The sequence below is a fragment of the Bactrocera dorsalis genome, chromosome 2 (assembly GCF_023373825.1).
Source record: "Bactrocera dorsalis isolate Fly_Bdor chromosome 2, ASM2337382v1, whole genome shotgun sequence".
Taxonomy (NCBI): domain Eukaryota; kingdom Metazoa; phylum Arthropoda; class Insecta; order Diptera; family Tephritidae; genus Bactrocera; species Bactrocera dorsalis.
Genome location: NC_064304.1, coordinates 27,669,917 through 27,683,873, shown reverse-complemented (window position 1 = coordinate 27,683,873; position 13,957 = coordinate 27,669,917). Strand labels below are relative to the sequence as shown.

Genomic DNA, 13,957 nt, shown 5'->3' with positions numbered 1-13,957 from the left:
TTGATACACATTTATTGAAACTTCAAACAACAAAAATATATTGTAATCTTCAATTTCTCAAATGGAAGTTATCATTCATTAGTCTGAACGTTACTTTACTGGATCTATCCAGATTAAATTTTATACTAGAGGATATCGATATTATATATTGTCCGGTAGGATGATTCGTATGATTTTACATATTTCTCGTATATAATATGAGAAACCATTATATACCCAGAACTTTGTAAAATGTCTGAAGAACTTTTCCAGATCGGACGACTATAGCATATAGCCGTAATAGACACTTCATTATTACCAGAGACTTTTTTTGGCAATGGCAGCAGAGTAATTTTCCTGTACACGGAAAATGTGATTACGAAAGAGTTATGCAAATACATACATTGATATATTTATGAGTATTTACACATACATACTTGTATGTCTACATAAAATATTCACTGCATTCTGAGCGCTCCGTGCACGAGTATATACTTATTTCAGTATGTTCGATGCTTGTGATAGCAAATAGAAAAACAGCAAGGCAATTGCAGTTGCAGTGGCAAAAACAAAAAGCAACAACAACAGTAAAAAATAGCAAAGAAATTGCAAAAAAACAACAAGAAAGCAAGCAACAGCAAAGGAAAAATTAAAATAACAAAACAAAAACAACAATGGCAGCGTTAATAGAAAAATGTGTCAAGGGGTAGATTGTCTGTGGGCATTTGAATGCGCGTACTGTCGTAGCTTAACGCTTTACTAAATAATTTCACCAGCTTTTAATGTTAGACTTAAACGAAAGCGCAGCCTTTCACATGAACGCATTACACATGCTTTCATATACTCTATATCTGTACCCATATACATTTTAAAGAATTTTTTAATTATTTAGAAAACTTTAATTCGCAAAAATGTTTCGAGCGGTAACGGAGAAAACATCTGAGCATGTTGTAAAGCTATATACATTTTAAGATTTTCAACTTCATTAGGAATTATAATAATTATCGAGCGAAAACGGTTGTAGTAGAAGGCCGGTGAATCGTATCAAACAGTGGCCAAGCCGGGATTGACAGCCAGGAAGATTTTGCTGTGTGTTTGGTGGGATTGGAAGGGAATCATCCACTATGAGCTGCTCCCACATAGCCAGACGCTTAATTCTGCCATCTACTGCGAAAAACTGGAGCGTTTGAAGCAGGCGATCGACCGAAAGTGTAGTGTGTAGTGTTACACCAGGACAACGCCAGACCACACACTTCATTGATGGCTCGTCACAAGCTACAGGAGCTCGAATGGGAGGTTTTACTGCATCCACAACATAGCCTGGACATACCGCCAAGTGATTACCACCTGTTCCTGTCCATGGCGAATGCCCTATTTGTTGTAAAGTTGAACTCAAAAGGGGCTTGTGAAAAGTGACTATCCGAGTTCTTTGCAAATAAGGAAGGAGGCTTCTACAAAGAGGGTATTTTGAAGTTGCTGTCTAGACGGAGTTGAATAAAGATCAATAAACGGAAGGGAGATATTTGATAACATAATGCAATATCAAATATGTGCTCGTTTTCTCGTCAAAAACTTACATATGAAACCAAAGGGGAAGTTGGCGGCTAAAATTTGTTACTGAAAATTATGCGGATATCTCAATACGAGTAGCATAACAGCTTTATTCCATGTTATCAAGTTGTACTTTGTAGATTTGAGACCAATTTTACTTTTTCAAATACCATGTCAGACGGGAAATAACTATAAAAACCAAAAATGTGAAATAATTTTTGTGATTTGAAGAGTGCGTTGATTTTAAAATAAAATACAAGTTTTTTTTCGAAATTTCACATAATAAATATCTCTTAATATTATGTGAAATGAAAAAATGCTTGTTTTACATAAAATTAAAAAAAAGGTTTAAATAAATATTTCATAAGTTTTTGAGTTATGCTCAGTTTAATCAGTTTATCTATGATTAAACGCAGTTTTTTCAAAATTTCATTGTTCAATTGGGCTGGAGTTGAGACTGGAAAAGAAATCATTCGATTATTTTAATTTTTTTCAGCTTATTCCGTATTTATATAATACATATCTACGTCCAATTAATTCTTTAGTTATTCCATTTTATTTCATACTCTTTTATTAAAACAGTTTTTAGAAAACAGTTTTTTATAATCAACTCAAAGAAAAATGACATGTTAAGAATGCGACTTATGCTATTTCGCCCGGACTAAAGGTGTGTAGATAATATTTCCGAGAGTTTTAATGTGCCTCCAGTATATGTACATAAAAAAAGCCTGATTATGTTGACACAAAACACTTCCTGTTTACAGAAAGAATGTTTGCTCATGCCCGTTCTCATTCTCAATGTTAGCTTCGTCTTAACTCAACTCAGCTCAACTAAAAAGTGGGTAAAGAGGTAACGTATTGAGATTGTTGGCTATGGCATTCATATACTGCAGGTAACTTCCGCCTTCCGCAAGCGACCATAAGTTTTACATTTATACTCTATTCATATATATGTGGTATATTTTATGTGACTATGTATATGTGCATACATATATCAATTAATATATATATTCATATATGTACACATATATAATTTCTAAAAACACTTTCCTTGATAGTGGTTTACAGACATATACAAGCATACCTATAAATGTACATACCTAAGAACACCAACCCACCAACGGAGAGTATGTGCATATTCAGCCTCTAATTTCACCTTATCCCCACACATTATTGTTATTACTGTTGCATACGTACGTCTTGAATGACTCTTCAATAAGACATTTGTGTACACGTGCGAAAATGTGCGTCCCGAAAGCCACAGCGATTATCAGTGCTCAGGTGCTCCACGGCGTATGAATGCTCGCCTTCTGTTGGAGTTCCGCACTTGCTTGTTTTCTTATATGTATTTACATTTATTACAATGTTCTTATCGGCCTTATTTCGAAGGTAAGCAAACAGATAAACGTGTGCGTTCTTGAAAAAGACTTTCTCTATGTATATAACATATAATAATGAAGTAATCAAACAGTTATTGGCGTTTTGTTAAATTTATAAACATATGTGCTTAAGGAAATTGAGCATTATTCAGCATTTGTTAGAATCGCTAATACGATAACAACGCTAAACTTCTCGACTCGTTAAAAGCAAATGTACATATTTGCACGCAATTTGTAATGTTTAGTCACATGCAGGTCAGTTGAAGTAGTAGTATGTGTATACAATGTAACTAAATAATTCATCGAAAATTTTGAGATGTAGCTTTGTTGCTGGAATAGTATTCTATGCAATACCACAAGAAAGGAAAATTGAAAAGTGTATACTTTTAAGAAAAGCTTTAGATTAAATTATATGTACTAATATAGCTCAAAAATTATATTTTTGCTTTTGCAGTTAAGTCTTACCTAGAAAACCGGGTTTATTTAGGCAAGCTTTAGTGGTAGAAGCTACTTTGAAGCCATTAAATTCTGTTGGAGTTTCAGAAAAGAAGATGGAAGAATGACATCATATTTTGGTGAATCTAACATCTTATGTCGTTCTGTTAGGAAATCTTTTGTATGATATTACTCATACGCCCCGACCAATAGCGTTATAATATTCCCGGATTGCTGTGAGCACCGCAAACCTGTTTTTTTTTCAGATATTTAGTCAAGCATGTAATGGTGTATAGCTGTGGTTCGGTGCAGTCAATCCCTAAATTGCGCAAGAAGTATTGGGAAACCATTTGGTTATAATGGAATATGAACTTAAAATTTAATTTGACCGTGACAGCTCTTCTGCTGAAGAGGCCTAAATTCAAACAAAAAAATTAGCATGTGACAAATATCAGTTGGAATAATTGCTGCGAAGGAATAGAAAAAAACTATATCAAGTAGAAGTAATAAAGAGTGAAAGAGTAACTTTTGTACATATAATAACTACTGTAGGATTTGTTTAAAAAAATACATTTATCTCCGCATTTTGAATTTTTTGTTTCTTCTTTGCACGTCTAATTTTATTATTTTAGTCACCTAGGAAATTATCTGGTATACGTATTAAAACAAATCAAGTTGGAAGATATGAGACAGGCTCTAGAGGTTCCAATTGCTTTGTATAGTATCAAAGTAAGAATCTCTTTACAGAACAAATTTTCAACGCAGTATTTTCATAATAATCCTATTAGGTTATGATAAATATTTTTTACTGCTTTTTATTTTTTTTAATTTATTGCAATTTATTCACAGTTTTTCAAATACCTTGCCTTGTTCCAAACATCGTTTACAAGAAAAATCTTTTTTTAAACAAGTTCGTGATTGAGTTGGAATAAGCCATATATTCTTGGCTAGCATTGGCAATTATAAAGGCTTTTATGCATATATATTAATTTTTATTTAATTTTTTTTAACTTACCAAAACAGATATGTGTATGTAATTATTACCTTTAAGTCTGAAAAAGAGAAATATTAGTTAAAATATTTATGTTAATTTGTAATACGATAAGAGCAAAGGTACCAAAAGTACTAAATAGAAAGTAATTGTATTAAATTAGCTTAGGAAAAAAAGTGCATATATTGTTATGAATAATTCACTGATAATAGATAGGTATATATATATATAATACAGTTGCAGAGGTGATTCTCTTGAAAAATAAATAAATTATCTTGACTGACATCTTGTAACTAAAATTTCTGCCTATTTCACAGGTGGCGACCTTCAGGTTTGTGGAACCACGTATTAAATATTTTCTTGATATTTTGGTTTTTCTTGAAGACCACACATTTTCTATTAGATTGGCGTCTGGTGACTGTGATGATCAAGTTAAGGTAACAATATGGTCTTCTTGTTTCCACTGAGTACATAGTCTGCCTTTAGCTTTCGAATCATTGCCTTCTTGCAGTATTCCATCATGGGGTCTCCATTGGTTGAACAATACAACTGCAAATATTACATTACACCAAATATGATTGATGTTTTCGAAATGCAGTTATGGTGTGGAATCTTGTGACTTTTATACTAATTTTTCTTTTTTCACGGCACGACATGACATATAGAAAATTGAAAAAGCTGAGCGAATGCAAAACTCGTTTTTTTTATTTTAAGGCACTGTATCATAATATCTCTCAAATGCCAAAAACAAATATATATATTATTGTTCTACTCTTGTAATGAGCGTGACCATCATAATACACTGATTGCACCACAATTTATTCGAAATTTTTTTACGATTTCCGTATTTTAATTAGGCTACTCATTGACTGCGCTTTTTCATGTCATCGCCCATGCATATGTATGTGTCTGAATATGTGCATATATTCCCACAATTGAGCACACTTGACGCTCCACTCGGGCATAAGAGCCGTATTTAACAATAAGTGCTCCGCCCACAGCCTTTTTTGGGCATGAGCAGAAGCGCCAAAATAAATAAACCTCAAGCTGTCAATGCTGCAACCGAAGCAATAACAATAACAACTGACGATGTGTGGTGTGTGGCAGTTGCCTCGGCCAGTAAAAAGAATTTTTCGCCGTTTTCATTACCACCTCCCGCTGTTCTGGCGAACTTTTTTCCAACACACACACATTTGCATAAATGCGCACACACTTTTTGTTGCAAATGACAGGAACATGTTGCAGAGTTTCATTTGTATATTTTTTATGCAAAGTTTTCTCAACTAACCCTAAAAGTTTTTTGATTGCTACTTGGCGTTTTTACGCTCTTACTGTTAGTTTCAGTTTGTGTTGCAATCACAAGGCTTTAATGAATTTTTTCACACTGCTTGCAAACACTTCATTTCTGCGAATTCTTTATTTAAATTACTTTGCATTTTCACGTATTTATTATGGAGGCCTGACTAAACTTTAATCGAAGTCACATACGAGTATGCAAGGAAAATCGTAGGCCATAAAACTAATATGGTTGTGAGAAATAAAATTTATCAGAATCTAGTTGGGTTTTATGGCTGATCCAGTGGTCGCAGTACTTTGTGAAACCATAGAAAATCCTTTTAGCCAACATAAATTAGCTTAGTTGTTCAACTTCTATTAGCATCACTTCGGTGGAATATCGGCGGAACGTGAGCTCCAAAGTTTATAAGCTTTGATCAAGAAAAATCAAGCTCAACCTTGGCCAATCACTCGCGAAGCCAGGCTAGTAGAACATATAAGGAGAGTGAACACAGACTTGTTCCCATTCTTCTCATAGCGAGACCTGAGTTTCCTTTCCAGTACATCAGTTACAGTTACCTGTGATTCTGCTGTGGCCTGGCGCCCACTCTAGTCTTATCATAAAGTCATTCCGGACTTTAGTGAGCTCACGACTAGTATCGCCACCACCTTCAGAGTTAACAATTATTTATCCAAAGGCGGCTACATACCGGAACAAAATAACGCAAACACAAAAACTTGCTTCAATATTTGCTTTGATTCTTTTGTTGCTTGTATGGCGTGTAGCATCTTTTTACTGGAATTAAAAATCATTCACATTAACTTTCTTCAATTCAGGCTCGATAATGTCATTAATCAAGGTTCATAACGTTCGCCATTGACTATAATATTATGGCTGCCTTCAGATTCGCACTGTCCATTGATAAATACAAAATCATCTTGTGAAAATTGGATCTCGTTTTGGGCCCGATTTGCAAACGTTCTTCCGTCGTTTGAAGCAAAAGCCAAATAGTACCAAAAATGTTTCGAAAATATCGTTACCATCCACATATAACCTTCTATAACAAATTGTGAAAAAGAGGCAGCCAACTTTTTGTTTACTCTTTGACTTGTTTAAAATTGTAAGGCGCTTGTTCATTTATTTTCAAAAACCAGCAAGAATTCCAATATTTGTGAGAACCATGCGGCATAAGAAAATATCACATTTGAGCATCTCCGTAACTAAATTCATTAATTTTTTTCAGTTTTGCAGAATTTGTATGTGATTTGCTTCAATGGCGTACAAATCGTGTGTAAAATTGTATTTTTGCCATTTTTTCTCTGACTTTTAAGCCCTTTCCAATTGACAACTATGCAAGTGTTCTTCTTTTCGACTAACTTTTATCTATGAAATTTGGCAATTTTAGAGTTTTTTTATTGTCTAACCAAGGTTTTCATGCGTTTAGGTCAAAGTCAGTGCAAGGAAGCCCAATATGGCTTTTTCATTTTCTAATGCAATTGAAAAAGTTTCGTTGGAAAATATTTTTCGGTTATCTTCGAACTTGTTGTTTCAATTAAATTATATTTTCTTTATCAGGGATAAGGCAAAAATTCCAACTCATATTTTTGCGCAGTGAATTTACTCTGCTGAATTCACTTTTAGATATTCACAGGTATTATATTCAGTTCAGGGTTTTTTCTTCTTGGTTAATTTTTGTTTCGTTAAACATAGTTTCAACTGAAGAGGAGAATTTCGGACTTGCCAATGTTTTTTTGATTGAGTTGATATTATGTTTGGTTGCCAAAAGAAAAGCGTTAGCTTAGAACAGACGAACAAACACGAAGATTCTTTACATTATCTTGATCTTCATCGTTCAGTTTGTATAGGCACTATATGATATTGTGCTCCGGTCGGAACAATTTCTTCGGAGATTACGCTATTGCCCTGAACAATAACTCATACCAAATTAAGTGAAAATAATTCGTAAAATGAAAAGGTTTATCATACAAACACTTAGTTCCTATATTTTTTTTATGGCAGCAATAAATACTATAGTAGTCCGATATCGGCGGTTCAGATAAATGATCAGTTTCCTGAGGTGAAAGGAATGTGTGCTGGGACTAGTCTGCCTATATACAAATGAACCGATAGATGGATGGATGTATGGATAAATCTGTTCAGCTCGTCATTCTAATAATTTCTATTTATAGATACTATATCGGTATTACTCTTGGTGGAAGGGTCAGTCCTACGGCCTACTCTTTTAACTCTGAGATATTCACTTTCAATCCACTGAAGACAGAGACATATACGCTCATGACGTTATCAGAAGTCCGGTAGCATGGGGGCGATTTAAATTTTGAAATAAAGGAATTCTTCTGTGTTATTGAAAGCAAATCGCAAACCAAGTACCTGACAGTTTAAAGGATTTCATATGGAAAACTCTACTATCTCAAAATCTCATATAGGAAGATTTTCTTCGAATTGCCCGTTTCCAATCGAAAAGAAAAGTTCTTATAAAAAGCATAACGGTTATGTTCAGGTGCATGGAGTGAGAGACCTCACTCATGACAGATTTGCTACTAGGTTATGTTGAAATTTACTTAGGCTACCTTCAGCGTCGCTCACTTACGCAAGAAAGCTTAGCACATTGTTTGAAACTTGCCTGTTTTTTAGATATGGCTCTATATTTGAAAATTTCTTTAATTCTATTCAAACATTTTACTGTATTTAAATATCCCTTTTTTGTTTTATTTATAAATATTATTTTGTGTTGAATAAAAGTTTTGTCCTAGAACTTTCTACTTTCACTTTCATTTCAAAATTAATTTTAATTGCCTCTTTACCCAGTTTGTGAATTTACCAGCATGTTTTAATTAAACAGCTAATTGATGTTTAAAATACAGATGTTAATAATTACTGCTTTTCTGATTAATTTAAAAAGCAAACCTTTTCACTGCCTCATGAGTCCTCCAGTCATTGTGGCATTATTCTTTGCTAAGACGATTTGTTCTTTTCCTGTTATTCTGTTGCATCCTTTTTCTGTCGACTATGTGAAGTATTAACCAGTTATTAAAATTAGGTCAGAGAAGGCTGGAAATAACAACTGGTATAAAAGAGAGTTATTCTATGATTTCTGCAACAGAAAATTTTTTCTTTAAAATGTTGCATTTCGAGTAGCATTATCACTACAAATCACTGTTTACTGTACAGTTTTTTGAAATCTACCTAGTCGATAGACTGATTGAGTAATATAAACCATTCAGATAGAGAGATCATACAAAACTGTGAACGATTTCTTGATTCCGTGTGGTTTTAGGATGAAGTATATCGAAAATAAAGTAGACAAATCAATATTTCCAATACCACATACACTGATATGGTATAAAATAGATAGCAGAAGAACCCAAAACAAATTACGGATATCATAAAAACGATGCTTCGGAACAAACACACAACTAAGGGTAACTAATAAATCACTTTATTTAAAATTTATGATTCCTGTGACTTTTTCTGCATTCAAAATTCATACATTCCTTCCAGCAGCTTTGTCACCCAATATGAAGAATATTACTTTTCTCCAATTGGTCTAGAATATTCACAGTGATTGTAATGCCTATTATTGGCTTTATTGATCGACTTTTACTTAGAAAAGCGCGTTTAGTATGCTAATAAAATTCCATTTCTACAATATGTACAAGGTGCGTTCCAAAGTAAACAATTTAGCGCCCATTCTATTTTACCTTCGATCCATTTATTCTGCACGTCTGATAGGCGTCTTAAATAGTATTAGGTGACTTTATTTGGCAACACCAGGGATACAGGCATTTTTAAATTGTTTCTTGTAATCTTTTCTCTTTGGATATATTTCTTGTACTTTCACACCTGGTGTATAATTTTAATTCGGCATATTCCCCTTTCGGCAAAATATCAGCAGTTTCTGCTGCTTCTTCATTTTTCGCATATTATTCAACGTACGTCCTGCTCCTTACCCTCCAGCACACCAACACACACAAACATTGGGTATAAAAATGTTGCTTACCCGGCGGAGATGTTTATCAATGGAATTGACTGGAACTTTCAACACCCCGCCCGCCATATGAAAGGGTCTTTCGACACCCTTTTTGGTGTTACTTCATTATGCTCATGATATTAAGGCAAATACATGCAACTCCCACCAATTTTAACTGCAACCGAGTGAATGCCAAGCGATATTTTTATATATCTCGTGCCACGAACGCCGCAGTCACTGCACAGCTGGAAGTATTGTTGCACACGGGCATATACATTTGTGTGTGACCCACCAATGTTATTTTTTGTTAGGTTGCAACCCACAGCCACCGGAAGGGCACGACACGCAGTCAATGCCGCCAGGCAACGGAAGTGCCACACACCATATAGCTGCCGGTGCCGAAAGTGTTTGTGGCGCAATTCAGGCAGCGATTGTGCGTTACACAGCCATTTGTACCCAGCATTGAGGTCTGTGGTCTCCGAAAGTAGTTGGCCTGGGTACAGAGAGTGGTCAGCGATTTGTTGTAAAATATTTACATGCAAAATTTGAAAAAAGAGCGAACAAAAAATGGCGCATAGTGTAAATACTTTGGCAGATTAGATTTTGGGCAGTCTACATGCGATTTGCAGTGCTTTCGCGTGGCAAGCCCATGAGACTAGGCCGCTAGTAGTTGCAGTCGTATGTTTTATTGCCAAATTGGTAAGTTTGAGCAGTCGATTGAAATGTAGGTTAGCTAAATAATATAGCCGAAAGCTGAATTGCTTTATTGCTACTGATGATGTCTGTTAAGAGTTTGCCGCTTTTAGGCGCAATGCATTGGGCCATGGGCGTGCCTGTTTGCTGCGTAAGAGCCTTCGTGTGCCACAGCGTGCGTGGAGTTGACTTAATATTTTATTAAATATTTCAACACGACAGCACTATATATGTATATAATATATATATATATGTATATATATGTATAACTTACAACCATGAATACAAAGACTAAGGAGCTTTTGCATATTTATTGCTCATTTTTGAAATGTTTTTACCTTTATTCTAATTTTCGCGGATCGTCCTTCGAAAGCAGAGATTGATGTATGAAAATCAAAAGAGTAGCATAAAGAAATATTGCGTAACTTAGTACGCTATGTCCTCGTGAGTTTCTATAAATTAATTTTATAAGGATCAGTATTACAGTACAATTAAAAGCCGGACACCATGGCGTATGAGGAATATAAAATACATCTATGCTCTACGTAGGTTGACTTTTATATTTCGTGATTTGATCACCCTTTATTATAAAGTTTGTCGTTTTTAATATTATACATACTCAGAACGTTTTGACATACGACTACAATTTGTGTTGTTTACAGTAACTCAAAGTATTCATCTCTGCCAGAAAAATGGAAAATCTGGAAAATGGAATAGTAAACACTTTCGCGGGACCATTGACAGACTTTTACTGTCCTCAATCTAAGCGAAGAGTTTTGCCACAATTTCGTGTCAAAACAGAGATAATATCTTGTTGAAGAAATATGGGGATAATATTAGGCCTTTACCTATACCTTTCAATCGTATTTAGTAATGCGCGACTGTGAAGTGGGAGTATGCTGTTTGCCTAATATGTTGAGGAAATTGAGAATGTACATATTTTTAGTACAAAGCACTGGCACATCATAATCTAATAAAACGCAGCAACAATTAGAACTTAGAACTCGTTCATTTAGAGAAGGGCTTACTTTGTTTAGTACAAAGAGCGCGAACAAATCTCTTGAAATTTTCTCTTGTCCAATAGTGTTTTGCCACTGCCCAATAGACCCCGCCAAGGTTCTGTATGGCCGAGCTTTCTGTTATATTAGCGGACACCATACAGTTGTACAACTTGCATACTTTAAAAAAAAGGCACTTTCAATTCCATTAAATCATGTTGCAATGCTTCCATCACGTTTTCTTTTGGTTTACAACGAATTAGTTCTTCTTCCGCGAAACACTTTGCAAAGCCTCGAAAATACATTAAAATCTTATGTAATTAATTCTCTCAAAGCTCTAAATGAACAGTAATCACAACTTATAAAGCAACAATAACGCCTCTAGCACATAAAACAGATGCAAAAGAGAAAGTAAATGACTGACTTGACAAACCTTACGTTTTAATTAAAAACTCTGAAAAACAAAAGTAATAAAAAATCACCAAGTAACTAAGAGAAATGAGAATGTCATACATTTTTTCATTGCTGTTTGCCGCACGTCACCAACACCCTGCCACACACAGTTAGCGTTTCAGGCTCTTGTATAACAAGACATGCGACACGAATGTTTTTGGCTTGGCCATTTTTTACTTGAGACGCCTTAGGAGTGACTGACTACAGCAGCGGCAGTTGACATTTTGTAAAGCATATATGCACGTATACATACATATGTAAAATCTAATGTGTTTACTGTAAGGATATATATACATATCACCACTTCCGCAGGATGATGATATGCATTTAAACTGACAACTAACTAATTGTAACAATGAACTTGCTTCATAAAATGCAATAGCGCGATCTTAGCCACGTAGAAGACAATAACTCAGATATAGAGCGGCTATTAGTTATAACGCCGCAATTTATAATGCAATTTTTCAATGGACAAAATTAGACTAGACAAGACTAATCTTGTGATTTTTTCCATATTTTCTACTAAGCTTAATAACATTTTGTTCGACATTAAATATGGTGTGGTTTTAGCTAAAACTCTTGTGATTCGCTGATTCACACGATTGTGACCTTTTCCCTGTCAGATAAATCTTTTTTAGGAAAGATAGTACAAGGCCATTACAAACTATAACTCCGAGAGTAAGTACTGCGTTTTAACCTATTGCGCTATAAGGCGCTTATATTTTGTATCAAGTCAATTAAGCATAAACAAATAATATTGTTGAAAAAGTTTCTAAAATTTATATGAAAATTTTTTTCCATAAGTAAAATGGAGTATTTCATTGAATCGACTTCAACTTGAAGATAAGTTTTCGGAATTCCCGAAACTGACAAACTATGGAAGCGGAAATAAGAATGTTCTTCTACGCTTTTTTAAATGGAGAACCCTTTTAAATCCTTTTCATAGGTGTAGAATGGAAGATCGTACGAAGTCCCGATGGTTAATCAAAGCTGTAGTTAAAATTTTTATAAGTATAAACGTATTGTTCGCGAGTGGGGCATTAAATATTAAGATTTAGACGCGATTTTAATTCAGAATTCCATACTATCATACATTACTGACAGAAAAAACAAAATTAAATTTTGAATTTCTTTCCGTTTTCATTCGACAGTAGAGTCGAGCGTATTTTTATATCTACAAAATCAGAAATATAATATTTTCATTAGACATAGTGGGCACCTTTAATAGATTATAAAGTTTGTTTTGGAATATCAACATTGTCTTTTATACCCGTAACAAAATATATTAATGTGTCGACGATGTTTGTAACACTCAAAGGGAATCGCCGACGACTTTAAGATAACTCTAAATGAACGCGAATTGCGTCGATTTAGCTTTGTTCGTCTGCCTGTTCATCCTTCCGTCCATCTGTATATTCGTAATCTAGTTCCTCAGCTTCTGAGATAATGACATTTTCACTATAAGAACCTCATCCTTTGTCAGAACTGTCGATATCGGCGTGAAGCTGCCATTCAAGCTGAACCATCAGAGGAGTGTCCTAGGATGTAAAACTTTTTATTTGATCTTGGATCACTGTTGTAATTTTCAAAATTATTTTCCAAATCCGACCACCATATCATATAGCTGCCATACAAAATATTTCTGTTATGTTATGTACTTTTCCTTTTTGCAACTCGAATAATTCTATTGTGTTCCATTCCAATTCAATGCAGGTAACAAAAATATTAGATGGTATAGTATACTTGTTTCCTTTGATATGTTCGAATAAGTTTTTAGTTCTTGTTACGATTCATAAACTTAACAAGAAAAAACGTTAACTACGGCTGCACCAAAGCTAATATACCCTTCATAGGAGCATTTATTTTAGTAACTATGTATTCAGTTTGTATGAAAGCTATATGCTTTAGTGAGCCGATCTGAACCATTTCTTCGAAGATTCGGAGTCTATTTCATATCTTAGTGGACTGGATCATCAGTTATTTAGTAACAGTATGCTTCCGTAAAAAGATTTCCTATGCGTCTAGACAGTGATTATTTAGTTTTATTCAATATTCGTGGTAGCTTTGACACACAAGTATATATTACAGAAGTATCCTATAGATTCAAACTTGAATTTCAGTAAATGAAATTAAGGTATAATTGAATATTGTTCTTTAAGGCCATTTACTGTATTTTCAAATCCATCATCTCCTTATTTTTAATCAAATAAT

At 34.3% G+C, this 13,957-nt stretch overlaps 1 long non-coding RNA gene across 1 annotated transcript in view; it reads right to left on the bottom strand.

The window, feature by feature from the left end:
* Nucleotides 1-3,771: 3,771 nt before the first annotated feature.
* The window catches only part of LOC125776856 (uncharacterized), a 45,270-nt gene continuing 35,084 nt past the window's right edge, over nucleotides 3,772-13,957 (bottom strand). Inside the window, exon 3 of the long non-coding RNA XR_007422029.1 lies at nucleotides 3,772-4,396. This is a non-coding gene — a long non-coding RNA (uncharacterized LOC125776856). The remainder of the gene's footprint in view (nucleotides 4,397-13,957) is intronic.